General features: G+C 35.2%; 1 protein-coding gene across 7 annotated transcripts in view; it reads left to right on the top strand.

Annotated features, from left to right (window-relative positions):
- The first annotated feature begins 1,351 nt into the window (after positions 1-1,351).
- raph1a (Ras association (RalGDS/AF-6) and pleckstrin homology domains 1a) overlaps positions 1,352-15,492 on the top strand; it is a 148,706-nt gene continuing 134,565 nt past the window's right edge. For 5 of the 7 annotated variants that reach the window (XM_073911953.1, XM_073911951.1, XM_073911954.1 and 2 more), the window contains exon 1: positions 1,352-1,584. The gene's annotated coding sequence lies outside the window, so the exon portion shown is untranslated. 7 annotated transcript variants of the gene reach the window in all.

The following is a 15,492-nucleotide window of genomic DNA, read 5'->3' as shown; positions in this document are numbered from 1 at the left end:
CCCCCTAACCCTACCCGTCACAGTGACGTCACTCACTCTATTGTGCATTGTGTCTGACATTGCATCGCTGAGTGATGCAACCTCAGCTTGCATCATGAAGGCTGCATTCAGATACTTGTGTATTTATCAGGGGTTGCCACAACACAATATAACACAGTTCAATTTAATATTATTATTATAATTACTATTATTATTATTTTAGACTCAATGTTTTTTTTTTCAGAAGAGATTTGAAGTATTTCATTTAATTCTTTTTTGTAAAATATATATCTGGGAGATTATATATGAACATACTTCATTTAAAAAAAATGATTCAATGATGATTGTTTGGATTTACAATTTTTTTAAGGTAAATGATTGTAAACAATTTATTTGGCCTGAATTTAAACAAATTAAGTTGAAACTAAGTTTTTGTTTAAATTCAAGGGCAACACGGTGGCTAAGTGGTTAGCACTGTTGCCTCTTAGGAAGAAGGTTGCTGTTTTGAGTTCCGGCTTGGTCAGTTGGCATTTCTGTGTGTAGTTTGCATGTTCTCCACATGTTGGCTTGGTTTACCCCACAGTCCAAAGACATGCACTAAAGGTGTATTAGATACAGTAAATTGGCCATGTGTGTGTGTGAATGAGTGTTTATGGATGTTTCCCAGTACTGGGCTGCAGCTGGAAGGGTATCTGCTGTGTAAAACATATGCTGGATAAGTTGGTGGTTCATTCTGCTGTGGCTATCCCTGATAATAAAGGGACTAAGCCGAATAAATTAAAGTTTAAATTAACCAATATAAATTGTTTGTAATAATTTTGCAGAACTTTTTTTTTCAAAAGCCTTCAGAATATAGATATTTAAAAAAAAGTTTGGTGTAGGTAAGAGCTGCTGAAGTTCATATATCGGGCACACTGCATGAAAAAGAAAACAAAATCTACACAAATGGATCAAGTGTGACCATAGAGACACTAAAATAATCCCATTGACCCCAAACTGTGCACACGATTTAACTATTACATTAGCAATACTTTCACTTAAAATATCAATGCAAAATTAAAACTATTATGGATTTAAATGACATAAAAACAGCAAACGCTTCGTAAAGACTGTGATGAACGCCAAAACGTTACTTTGTTATAAACCTATGGCTAATTGCACCCCCAAAATGTCCTATACAGTATAGTCTTATAAACTGTTATTGAAAACACGGCTCAAAATGAAATGCCTATCCTGATTTTTTTCAATGGTAGAGCCATTGTGTCAAAAATGCAAGTGAGTCGTATTTCCATTCCTTGCATGACGTCACAACGGGTAGGGCGCAATCACATGGATTTCGGGGCTGGACAGGAAACGGAGACGCCAGGAACGCGCATCGCTCCGCAGCTCAGAACGGGAATGGAAGCGGGAGAGAAACGGGAAGCTCGCTCGTCTCGTCTTCACTCAGAAATATAAGCGGTCACGAGCAGCGAACCCCCGGTTGAGACAGGAGTGCTTCTGGGATTGTGTCTCTGGATTTGCGCAACACACCAGCGGCTTTTCCCCATTGTTACCGTTTCCTTCGGACAAGACAGAAGCCGCAGGAGCGTCGGCTGGTTTGCGACAGTAAGCGCTTCTCTTTATTACTGCTGCACGCGAGCTGTTTCACAAATAAAGCCGTTAATGAGGCGAACACGAGCACGGCTTGTGTGTTGGACGCTGGCGGCTTCTTATTGGCATGTTATCTGGAGATACACAGAGGAAAATTCAGGGAACAGCCCTGAAATTCAGACAGCTGTGCAGTGACTTCATGTCTGAATACACGGACTGCTCCCTGGATATTTTTATGTGAAAAAAGCAGTATAGTCTATAATTTAACACCGAGACTATGAATGAAATCTTTAGAGGATGCCAATTTGTCAGCTTTTGTCGTAGGAATAGCGATGAGAATGGAGAATCCGGAATAATGGGGCGAGATAAATCAGTCTGTCAGAGAGGATGAGGTGCATCTCCATCTATCTGAATGCATGTCGGCTGTTGAGGGGGGCTGAGATGTTAAACCTCATTTGATAAAAGGCATCTGCGTTTATAGTATTTGTATTTTATGCGAGCATGCTGGTTTCTGCTGCTATATGCGTTTTTTACCCTCATTGTACCTGGTGGAGTGTGTTCTGCAGTAACACATACTGCAAACAGATGAGCTGTTGCCAAATTGGACCTCCCCTCCTCTCTCTCCCTCCCTACACACACACACACACACACACACACTGATATATTGAGGCTCCACCCTTTGCCATGACAGCTGTGGGTTTAGTGCCAGTCTTGGTGCCCGTTCAGTGGAGGCCCGTTTTCAAATATGCTTGTGTGAGTTTGATTCTTCTATCTAGCAGGAGCCGAACATCAGTGTATGTTTATATCAGAGGCTTCATGTTAAAGTCAGTCTCTGGATATTCATTGTCACATTATGTGGGGTATGCTGTCAGCCCATCACAATGAAACCTGTCATTTTTCAGTTTGGTTTTCGGCATATAAATAATAAAACAATTCATGGAACTGAGAAAAAAATGTTAAATGTTGGAGACCAAGTTTTTACCAACACAAAACAACTTTTTTTAAACGTTATTTTTAAAATTAAAATTATAATTTAATTTGACAGTAACTAATTTGAAAGTGAAAGCAATAACTTTATTTTAATGTCTTTTTGTTTAAACTTTATATTCATCAAATAAAAGAAAAAAAAGAAAAAAATATTTCTAATTTAGCAAAATGTCTTTATCATTTTACATTTTACATTTACATTTTTAATCACAATTTATTTTTTGAGCAGCAAATCATCATTTAGGTATTTGAAACGCATTGTAGACTTTTGAATCATGATGTAAGACGCTGATGACTTGAGCAGAAACACACTTTACTGAGACTTAAGAATAAGAATTATATAAAATAATTATATGTATTGCTTACACTGTTAACAATTTTTGTAAATTATACACTTTGTAGCTGTAATATGAACTCTGTTTTACTGTAGGACAGAAATGCAGTATGTTACTGTATTTTACTAATTTGAGATTTAATTTTGTAGTCAAGCTTCAGCTCAATAATCTGGATCGTAGCTTCTTACTGCTAGAATGCAGTGTTAGTTAAAGAAAAGAAACTGAAAAAAATAGTAACTTAAACATTTATACAATTTTTTTTTAATATTCAGAAATAAAGCACATTTTTCTCTAGAGCAAACAGTAAACACAAATAAAATTATCTTACCTTTCTGTAAACAAGTTGAACTCAAATTAGGGAGATGGTGTAGCTTATTTAAAAAAAAAAAAAATAACTATAAAAATACAGAACACTCAAGCAAACTAACATGGCTGAAACAATTCTGAAATTGTACTTTGCTGTTGCTTGCTTCTAGTTTGAGTGTCACTGGCAATACTTTGACTTTTTGGCAAGACACTCCTCATATTATGAAAGGTAAATCCTGCCAATTTTAAATAAATCAAATAAACAATGGAAATGAAAATGAAAATCAGATTAACAATTTCATTTTAAAACACTGTTCGCAAAATATCTGCCAAAATTGAAAACGAAATGAAATTATTTAATTTTCATTTTCATTTCCACTTTGACAACACATCGACCCTGTCAAATTGATAATTAAAATGAAGTTGCCAATTTAACATTTCATTTTCACTGCATTTCCACGTCAAGACTGCCAATATTAAAATGAAAGGCCAAACTGAAAAATAAAATGCAAACACAATTTTTACAAAGCGTGTTATTATTGTTCACGCTATAATAGTGACACAATTCAAATGAAAATGTAAATTTAATCTTTCCTTTTATTGACACTTTTTCATTTCAGTTTTCATTTTCGATTTCATTTTCAACTTCAAGCTGTATGCAAAGCCTATGCTAATCAGTGGGAGGGGCATATTCAAGTGACGTCGAGTGCTTTCACACACAGAGCCAGAGAGCAGAAGCACGGTTTTGATGGAACAGGGATGGGACAGCGTGAGTTACTAGTGTAAATACAGTATAACAGAAGTAAAATGGCAAAAACTGCGAAAGTGCCTTTAACTATAAAGTGTGCTCACATTTCTAAGGACTAAACTGACTACAGGAGAGATTTTTGTTTTGGTTCTGTCGATGTTATTTGCAGATGATCCCTAACACTGCGTGCATGACTGTCTGGCGAATATCAAACCTAAAATCAACTTTACCGAGCTGATTTAGCTGTCTTTCAAAGATTTTAGTATCAACAAGTTGTTAACGTTACAGGACCTAATACAATATACTATACATATACCACCGAGGAAGCCTGCGACTCCTGCTGCGGGACGGAAGTTTGACGTTTGGTTCTCCTGTGTCCCCTGTTCCTCTTGCTGTACCAATGCAGCAGCTGCTTCAAGTAAAAGCTGACTAACAGTTTTTGCCATTTTACTTATGTTATACTGTATTTACACTAGTAACTCACGCTGTCCCATCCCTGTTCCATCAAAACCGTGCTTCTGGCAGTTACTGGCAAACTGCTGCAAGTAAGTTACTGTAGATTCTACAGGAAATTGTAAACAGTGTAGATCTAGATTTCACCCGAAAGATCGTTAGTGTAGTGTTCAAATCACCATTCAGATTAGGGAAGCACAATATATAGTTTGAGCATCGATATTGCAATGTGAGTGTCTGCAATAGTCAAATTGAAAGATATGAAAGGTTGAGTTGGGATTATGGATGACCAGAAACCACAGGTCAAAACACATCAGATTTGTGTAGACTGCAAAATTTAAGCATAATAGAGTGAAAGTTAATTATCTGCATTGGTTTTAAGACACGTGACTGTGTGAGCATTTTAAGAGAGTTCAAAGCATTTTAATAGAGCATAAGGAAATTTAATAAAGATTAATTTATTTAACAATTTATATAATAAAGACTATGCATTGTTAATTTACTTTTCAATTTCTGTAGCCGAATGCTGTTTGACTCCCCAGAATACTATAAATCACTGTTTATTTCACTTTAATATTTGATGCATTGTGTTTATTTTTGATTGTATTTTGTTTATTATTTGTTCATAATAAATTACATGAAAGTATTTTTATTTTTCACACCCCTATAAAGTCATCCTAATTAATCAAAAGTTTTTGCAAAAAGAGTTATTTAAGTCATCTGGTGAATCTAGCAAAATATTTCATTATATCACAAGAGAAAAAAAAAATTAATGTCAGAAATGTTCAATATTATTTCTGGTGCATGTTTCAGACTTTAGGCTGTAATTGAAGGCAAAGAATTTGCAACCAATAAAAAAGTAATGAGATTCATGATTATTATTCTGTCCAATTACTTTTGGATCCCTAACAAGTGGGAGGCACATATGCAAACTGTTGTAATTCCTACACCGTTCACCTGATTTGGATGTAAATAGCCTCAAATTAAAGCTGACAGTCTCCAGTTAAAGCACATCTTTGTTTAATTTTGTGTATAGAGCCAAAATTTTACAATTGTGTCGATGTCCAAATATTTATGGACCTAACTATATACACACACATTTATACAACAGTTCTGTCTAGATATCGAATCTGATTGGCTGATAGCCGTGATATATTTAAGTTATATCAGCATCCGTACAGCCTCTTTTACCCTTTGTGTATAACTCTGCCCAAATACAGCCAGCAACAAGCAGACACTAACGTACAGTTTGACAAATATTACTGCTGTTAGACAACCAAATATATTTTTGAGGCTTTTTTAGTCGAGAAAGTAGTTGTTTAGATTGCAACTATGCAGTTTTTTTGCAAGAATAGTGCCTATTTTCAAATATTTACAATTTCTAAGCGCTCGTTGGTGGAGGTTGACGATGTCTATTCACAAGATGGTGCCAGAACCGCATAATAAACCCTTGCTCAGTGTGTTCTCTTGAGTGCAAATTAAAAAGCTCAAAAAACGGAAGCTTCGTGGTTTTTAGGTGGACCGGATCGAGTCAATAAGAAGCTGCGAATAAGAAGCTGGATTCAGCCTTGTCCCTCCCTATCGCAAACACAACAGCAGTCTGGTGAGAAATCTCTGTAGACGGATGGCATTTCATGTCACATTCAGCTTTATAATCTTAAAATGTGAGCAAAATCATATCAACCCACGCCTCCCACTAGTGCTGATATACAGCCATAGCACACTGCTACGAGTGTGATATTGCTTATATATATATATATATATATATATATATATATTGGATCGTGATCAAATCACAGTGCAGATCTTTTTGTATGGCTTTTATGCTACATTAACAGTAGATAGAAGAACAGGCTTATGCTCTAATGAATGCATCTTTAATGATATCAGTATATGCATAGAGGCAAGAGGACGGGAAGAACTTAAATGAACCTAAATGTATCATTGGCATACAGGAAATGTTCAAGCCAGCTCTTTGCCTCAGAAATTGGAAGCTTTACTGTGCTCTCTGCTGCTGCTGGTAATGCACTAAACTTGAGATTTATACTTCAGCTCAGAGTGCTGTTGCTTCAGTCTAATCCAGTGGGAGGAACAGTAGAGAATGTGTTGAGAAGCGATGCAAAGCAATGAAATAGTTTAGCTTTTTATGTAAGCATAACAATGAGATGTTTTTTTTTCAATGTTGCTATTTCTGCAAGACCTTTCCTCTAGAATGTGTGTGAATTAGTATGAGAGTTCATTTTTATTACCATTCGCTCGCATATGTGCAGCAGTAGGCCAGTGTCCATCCCCACCGGATGCTTCTTTCTAGAGCTGGCCTACTATAGCAGAATGACGTCAGGGGATTGTGAAAGTAGGGTGGATGCTGGCTGTGTGTGGACCCTTGAGTCCAGATGCAGAGTCCAGCAGCCTGGATCTTTTTCCTCCTTGACAGATCCTTTGTTCTAAGTGATTGTAACTGAGTGCATGATAAAGATCCAGCAGCTTCTCTGTGGTGCTGACCTTTGCGGTACGGGCAGATAAAATATATGATGGCTCACACGGCGCCCCCTGTCTCTCGACGTGCTGAAACTGGAGACTACACTGAAAAAAATTATTCATTGCATTTATTTAATTTTATAAAGTTAAGTGGTCAGGGCGGTTTAGTGGGTACTAGCGCTGTTGCCTCACAGCAAGAAGGTCACTACCTTGGCTGGGTCAGTTGGCATTACTGTCTGGAGTTTGCATGTTCTCCCCATGTTACATGTGCTAGTGGTGAATTGGGTAAGCTAAATTGTCTGTAATGTATGTACAGTATGTGAATGAAAGTCTATGGGTGTTTCCCAGTGATGGGTTGCAGCTGACGGGCATCTGCTGGGTAAAAACATATGCTGGAAAAGTTGGCGGTTTAATCTGCTGTGTTGACCCCTGATTAATAAAGCAACTTTGCAAAGGAAAGAAAGTGAAATAAATAAATGACGTTAAGTGACTTCAAAAAAATAATTTTAGCTGAATTTAACAAACAAATTAAGTTGAACATTACTACATTTAATTTGCCTGTTTAAATTAAGCCATTAGACACTGTTGTAAAGATCCTCCACGAATTGTTTTCAAACAAGCTCCTAATGTGCGACAAATGATAGTGAGAGCAGATCAAGGTTCCGATCGGTCGGATAATCCTTTCTCAGTCCCTGAAGGTATAACTATAGATGTGGTCAATGCGCACAGTGTAATTTTACAACCAAATGTCAGTTTTTTAGTCATCCCCATTCAGGTAAGCAATTAAAGATTAAAGGTGTGATTTCATGCAACACAAAAAATGTGATCTATATGATTAAATGTCCTTGTGGTTTAGCCTATAAAGGTAAAACAAGACGGTGTTTAAAAACACGAATTGCTGAACACAGAAGTAATATACAATTAAACGATCAACGAAATCCTATCGCCGTTCATTTTAATGCATTGAAACATAACCTTGCGACGTTGCGATATATTGGCATTGAACAAGTGAAGGTGCCGAGAAGGGGTGGCGATATTGACAGACTTTTATTACAGAGGGAAGCGATTTACATTTACACACTAAACACTTTATCTCCGAGAGGTTTGAATTTGGATTTTGATTTAAAATCCTTTTTGTAAGTGTATTTGCATTCTATATTGTTGTATACTTTTCCCAGAGATGGGTTGCGGCTGGAAGGGCATCCGCTGCTTAGAGACTTGCTGGATAAGTTGGCGGTTCATTCTGTTGTGGCGACCCCGGATTAATAAAGGGACTAAGCTGACAAGAAAATGAATGAATGAATTGTTGTATACTATGTACATAATGTTTTTTGCCCCTAGGTCTACTGGCCTTGTGTTTGATTGATGTGATTTTGTGCAGGTGTGATGCGCTATATCTATTTAGCCTATAGAATACTGTCTCCGAGGAAGTCTATAGTGAGAATTTGTATTTGTATTTTAAATGTCTGTTTGTAATGGTATGTATGTTTTTCATATTGTTAGATGTATATTATTGTATGCAAATGTTCCTGTTTACCGGCTCGTTAGCTGATTGTGATAATTGACTGCAGGTGCTGTGTAGAGCTGTTTGACTATTTCTGGAGTACTTCCATTTGCAATGCTTTACCTGATGAAGACCATGTCGGTCGAAACGTTGTGATATTGACATAAAAATTTTTTTTGAGAGCTAAAGTGGCAGTGTGCCGATTTACTTTGAATCTTTTGGTACTAATGTTTAAATTAAGCCCATATAAATTGTTTGCAACCATTTTGCAAAGATATTTTTTTTCAGTGTAGGCTTCTGCCGGTTTCAAAATGTTTCTTGTTGTGATTAATTGTTGACCATTATATCACAATATATGGAATTATCGTAATAATGACCTAAGCTGAAAAAAACTTAAACTGCTATAATAGTAACCAAAATAAATTGGTTTATTGCAAATTATTGCTTTTTTAAACAAAGTAAAACATGAATCACTTTACAATGAAGTCTCATTAGTAAACGCCTGTTAATGGATTAAAATTAACTGTGAGAAATAGCCATATAATTATGGTTATTGGTTAAAGTTAATAAAAAAAATTATAATAACTTAAAATAAGAAACTGAATTTATTATTTATTAACTCAGTTTAATAAGTCAATGACAACATTTGTTTTTAAAGCATGATTAAGCATTAACTAAAAAATTAACAGAATCTAAAGGCCTGTGCACACTAAGATGTTTTTTGCCTGCGTTTTCCGTTGACGTTTAACGACTCGTGACTAAATAAAGGGCGTCAATGTGATCGTGCACACTAACTCGCAAAACTCTTCTGCTCGACGGCAATGAAAAATCGCTTGAGTTTAAATCCGGAAAAACATCTTGAAAATCGCTGACGATAAACGCAAACGAAAAGCGTTTCAGTTTGTAGGAGCCTTAAGATTAATAAATGCTTTTGCGGTTGTCATTACACTGATTTTATTTAAATTACCTCATGTTAACAAATACATAATTTTTTTATTGATTTTTAGTTAAATTAGCTGATGTTAACAAATGGAACCATACAGAGATGACGAACAAAAGTAAACATTTACAGAATCTTCAATCTCGAAGGCCAGATTAACATGTGAAAATATTCATGTTTTATAATAAATTGCCTATTAAGTTTTCAAATTGGTTGCTGTTGAACACCACTGCCGATACAACAGTCTGAATATCCTTCAAAGGCACTCTAAAATGTTAAATAATTAATAAATTATGATTCGTTGTACTTCAAAGTGCCCACTCTGTATCAATACTGTGCATGTTCACTATCACATTATTTTGAATTATTGATTATTTTCAGTAGGCCTGGGTGGTGTGATGGTATATATCATTACTGTGGAATGAAATGTGTAGCATTAACACATTTTTTAGTCTTTGTATATTGTGAAATGTAAATAGTTGTGCCAATTGCTATATATTTTTAACAAGAAGTGATCACTTATTTCAGTATTTAAACAAGAATTGTAATTGTTGATATTTTTTAAGGAAAAACATTTAGATTTTTTTCATGTTTATATTTTAATAAGTAAGTTTTATTATTGTTATTATTGTTTTATTATTTTTTGTTATACTTACATGGGACATATTTCATATCTGTAAGATGTTACTTGATAAATTTATATAATAAATAAAAATATATAAAGTCTGTCCACATAAAACTATTAAACGTGACATACAATGAATGTGTTGCTTATCTAGTTATATTTTGTTTACTATATTTATATGATTAAAAATAAGATACAAAATAATCAAATAAAATAAGTCCTTTTTGTGTTTATATTCATGCTTGTTTATTATATAAAAACCTTTTTGTAAATGTTTTGGAATAACTACCCTTCAAGAAAACTATTCTGTAAAATATATTGTTACCTTGAAATAAAATTTCTCATACCATGAAATAAAATTTTGGTCATACCGCCCAGCCCTAATTGGCATATGTCTACTGATGATGACTGTGTGGGTCTTTGTCTACTGGAGATGACTGTGTGGCTCTTTGCACGAATAGGAAATGGGCAGCTAGGATGAAAGGGAGTGAAAGGATTTAAATTAATAGCATCCCACTAGTCTCGGACGAAAGGACGTCCTTTGTTGGGGCAGGTCAAGCTTGTGCATCAATCTTCGAATACACGTATGTACAATATTGCTAATGTTTCGTAAGTGAGGGAGTATTCCGTGCCAACTTTAATCAGCATTTAGGGAACATCTGCTGTGTGGAAGCTCAAATGCATTGTCAGGTGTGTGGGATCTGTCATCAGGTTATAGACTCGCTCATGAATGCCACTCATCTGACTCAAACATGCAGATGTTTTCTTTCTTGGGTATTACAATCCTGGAGCCTGATTTGTCATCGCAATGATTCGTCATAAACCCCCCCCTGTCTCAATAACACTGCAAACATGTAAAGGTGGAACGAGGTGACTCATGTCAGTGTTTGTACACATGGCTTGCCTTGTTGAGTTCTTTATTGTTATCTGTCTTTTATTTAGGCGTGTTGGTTTTGTATTACATTTATCTCAATGCGAACTGTCTTCAGGGTTTATACTTGTGCTGGAAATCCTAAGTGTTTTTTATAGTTTTAAATAAGTGCTTATATTTTGGAATAAAGTTGCTTTCTAAATGCTTTGTCACTAAATGGGTGATTATAATTTACTTTTTAAATTCAGTTATATGGGTGAAGCAGTGGCGCAGTAGGTAGTGCTGTCGCTGTAAATTAATTAACTTGCAACAAATTTAAGTGGATCGAACATAAAACAATTAAGTTGTCCCACCAAAATTTCAAGAATTGTGTTGTTTCAGCTCATTTTTAACTTATTTTAGATTGAGCAAACAGTAAATTAAAAATATAAATAGTGAACAATGCATGATATTCTAATAAATATTAATTTAAGAAAAAAGATGACATGTAAAATCTGAGTGAATTACATTTAGGAGAGTAACTGACAGAAATTCAATGTTGCCATCAACATTTATCCTTAGAATACTTATCTAACTAAAATATTACTGTAGATTACTAACCCAAATCACAACTGATATATGTAGTAGTATGAGTTATAGAATACGTAACCATTTTTCTCAGAAAAAAATATTTCCTAAGGTGCTGTTGACTTGAAATTTCCCCTCGATGTTAGTAACAACCAAAAAAATCCATGTATGCAAAGAAAATAAATCTAATTAGTTTCCAAACTTAGTTATGCATAATCAAGTGGAATGACGCAGGGGAAAATATTGAACACATGAAGAAAAGGAGGTGTAGAAAAGCAGTGAAAGACCAGACAGCAGCTGAAGCCCCTCTATTTCTTCAGCAACCCTCTGCCCTTCCTCATTGTAAATTAATATTAGCTTCTTCAGTCCATCATCTACTCTACATTACCGGGATGATGAAGATGAAACCAGAGTGGACATTACAGCAAGACAATGAGCCAAACTCAGCCAAGGAAATTCTCATATGCTAGAGAATGGCCCAGCCAATCACCTGACTTGAATCCAATAAAGAAATACAAAATACAGATAAGATTTAATAGACAAGACAAACAGAACCATCAAGATTTACACTCTGTTGAAGTCTGTGAAAAAATCACACCTGAGCAGTTATTGTGACTTTATTTTCCATTTGAGAGGCGTCTTTATCGCCAAAAAAAGCCTTTTATGCATTTCAGTAGTTCAGGACTTTCTCGTGTCATTCTATTTTTATTACACAAGTAACGTTTCAGATTTTTTTTTTCTTTTTATGTTTGCATTGTTTTGTAACCAAAAACGGGTTCAATTCCATGTCAACAGCTCCTTTAGAAATGTTAATGCTAGGAAAAAGCATGACATGTTCAATACTTATTTTCCCCACTGTATGTAAGTACATGTTTATATACTGTATGTAAAGATGTAATTTGCCACACTTGTACTTAAAATCTTTCAATATGTGCCTGAAAACTTTACTTTGGTAAAGTGTAAGAATCCTTTCTCTTACTACAATGGTAGATTTATCCCCTCACATTGGTTTCCCTTCTAACAGCACTGCTTACAATGTAACCTGCCTATGTTGGCTGAAAGATTAAAAGTGTTTACAGCCATTCTTCCAGAGTTGTTTTAGAAACATTGGCAGCTGCTTCCATGCAGTATCATGGGTTCATCTGTGTTTGTGTGTGTGTGTAAAAGGCAAACTGTTTGAAAAGAACATTTATTGCTTTCATGCACTCAGTTTGCCATAGCATTGCATGAATTATTTAGATTGACCAAAAGATGTGATGAAATGGATGTAGCAGCAGAGCTTTTTGTTTCCATGTTGTAATGTATAATTCCAGTGAAACTAATTATGAAGGAGGAAATATAGGGTGGAGAGATATGCTTCTGTCTGTTGGTTGTTGATTGGATTGCATATTATGTCTTTCTTTTCTTTTTCATTCTATTAAAACCTGTTAAACACATTTTAATCTGTGTTTAATCATTTTTATTATTTGTTGTTTTTATTTATTTATACATATTTCTTTTATTCCTGGTTATGTAGAGCATTTTGAATTACCTTTGTGTATGAAATGTTCTATACAAATAAACTTGCCTTGTCTTGGATGACTGTTCATTTTGAGATGTATATCGTTTTTAAAAAAATCAATTAATTTTAATCATACTTTAAATATAAAGCATATGTATTCCAGTGGTATAAAATGTGTTCACATGTACACTGTAAACCCCAACAGTCAACTTGAGTTGAGTGTAGTTAACTCAAAATTTACTAAAAGTTATTTCTACTCATTTGAAAAAAGTTTTGAACTCTCGTTGAAGGGTGTGAATTAATTAAATACCTCATTACTTCAACTTAAATGGAGTAAGTTCATAGTACTCATGTAGATTAGTTTTTTTAACTCAAATGTTTCCTGCAATTGGTTTCCTTAAGTGATTTGAGTTGCCTTAACTTTTGGGTTTTACAGTACTCCTGGTTTGAGTTCTCTTTATTTATTATTTAAATAAAAAAAATAATAATAATTTATTAGTTTTTAAACTTAAATGGTTTGTTGCAAACGGTTTCCCTCAAATTTCCTCAGATTTTTCCTTAAAATTGTATTTTGGTTCTACATTGTCTGTTATGCCTTATAATTAAAACAATGACATTGGCTCAACCAGTGGTACGAGTTTGGGGGTGCCACCAGTTGACCAATGGTTGATTCAGAAAACCTGTTTTAGAACAAACATCGTTTTTGCAGTTCAGTTTGTATAGACACTAATGGCACAGAAAATTGCTCACTCCCAAATGTTTTTTTGTCATTCCATGTCACATCACAAACTGTTGTGTCAGAAGCGAGGACTCCATCAGACAATGTGAAATGTCACATCTTTTTTTAAAGAGCAATTTTTTTTTTTGGAGACCTCTAGCCTTGGTAAATGACCATATAAATTGTTTTATTAAGTTAAACATTTTATTCAGATCTGGCAATAGAGTTTATAAAGCATAGGAATGAAAAGGCCCCACTAATGCCCCAATAATTTACTTAGATTTGGTTTGCTTGGATTAAGTGAGCGCTGTTTTATGAACATGTGCACCTATGAAGCAAAGCTGAGTCTGCATGAAGAGGTTGGTCGGTACCAGTGGATGTAAACACTAGTATGATTCATTTTTGATTAGAACGCAGTTGTACTTAGTTGCATTCATTGTTTATTAATTTTTCATTGGGTATTCTGTGTGAGAATGATATGAATTCATCACTTTTTGTGATGGGTCATTCTTGAACAATTTGTTCATATTGAATTAATCTTTTGTATGACTCGAGAATGATGAGTCCTCTCAGGTAGAGATTCGGTTATTCCTGTATGCACACATTTGTGCAGGTGGAGTAGAAGATTAGTTCCTTATTCAAGTCTTCTATCGGGTTTCAGTCAATCATTCATCACGTGAAAGACAGAAGCCAATCATATGCAGTCAGAGGCGAAAAAGATTTTATCTGTTTATCTCTCGAGTACTCGTTTTGAGTCAAATCTCTTTATATGCTGTCACTTGATAAACGAATGACCTAAAAACCAGACGACTCAAAAGGTGAACTAATCATGGGTCTTTTCAGCTCAGACTTTGCTTATTTGCTTATTTGGGACTATCTGTGTGACATGAACAAACCACTCAAATTTGAAGACCTGTCAGAATAGGTGAGCTGACATAATCATAGACAAAAGACCAGATAAACAATACATGATGATTCTTATAGAATTTAATTCTGATTTGCTTGTAATTTGATCAGCCTTTGAGCTAGTTGTACATGTGTTTGGAAACAACTCATAACATTTTATCAATATTGTCCGAAATGACTCGAAAAAAGATTTGTTCACCTTGCCAAACGAGACTCATTGGTTCTAGTCAGTAAAATGATCCAAACATCCAAACATCACTATCACCCATTCCCATTCCTAACTGAATGGTTCTTTTTGAACTTTGACTTGCATGATCAGTTTGTGCTACACAGTGGACATTAATAGACTTTGGACCGTTTTGTCGGCAAATCTTTGTTGAAATTTGTCATCAAATATTAAAAATAGTAGTTCACCCAGAATTGAATGTACACTTGCATAACTCGCCCTCATGTTGTTGCAAACGCGCATGACTTGGTGACATGAGGGCAAGTAAACGATGACAGATTTTTGGTTTTGAGCAAACTAATCCATTAAGACCACAAATAGTGAAGTGTTTTTTTTGAATGTCCGCAGTCTTCATCTGAGCTCCTTTAGCCACCGACAGTCAATGAGATTAAGTGTCACATTATACTGCTGCCAAGATTTTATGGACACAGTTGACCTTGGCAGCCTTCGCCTCCGCGTCCCTCTGAGAGTCCTGGCTGTTTCCCACAGGACGCAGGCTAAAGGGATAGAAGGAATGAATAACCAGTGCTCTATCAGTTCTGCTCAAGGACTGCCATCAGCAGAGTGTGAAGCGACGCCCTCAACATGTGCTGTTTGTCCTCCTTTTGAGCATAACTGACAGAAGATTCTCTACCCTTGCATTCCTTAGAGGAGTGTTTCAGAAATGCAATACATGTGATTCGTATTATGAGGTAACGTATTAAGAGATAATGCACAGTCATCTGCTCATTACAAAACAAACCAGATGGAGTAATCAG

This window comes from Danio rerio, chromosome 9, assembly GCF_049306965.1.
Source record: "Danio rerio strain Tuebingen ecotype United States chromosome 9, GRCz12tu, whole genome shotgun sequence".
Lineage (NCBI taxonomy): Eukaryota > Metazoa > Chordata > Actinopteri > Cypriniformes > Danionidae > Danio > Danio rerio.
Note: the sequence above shows the minus strand (reverse complement) of the source record. Positions and strands in the feature narration are given on the sequence as shown.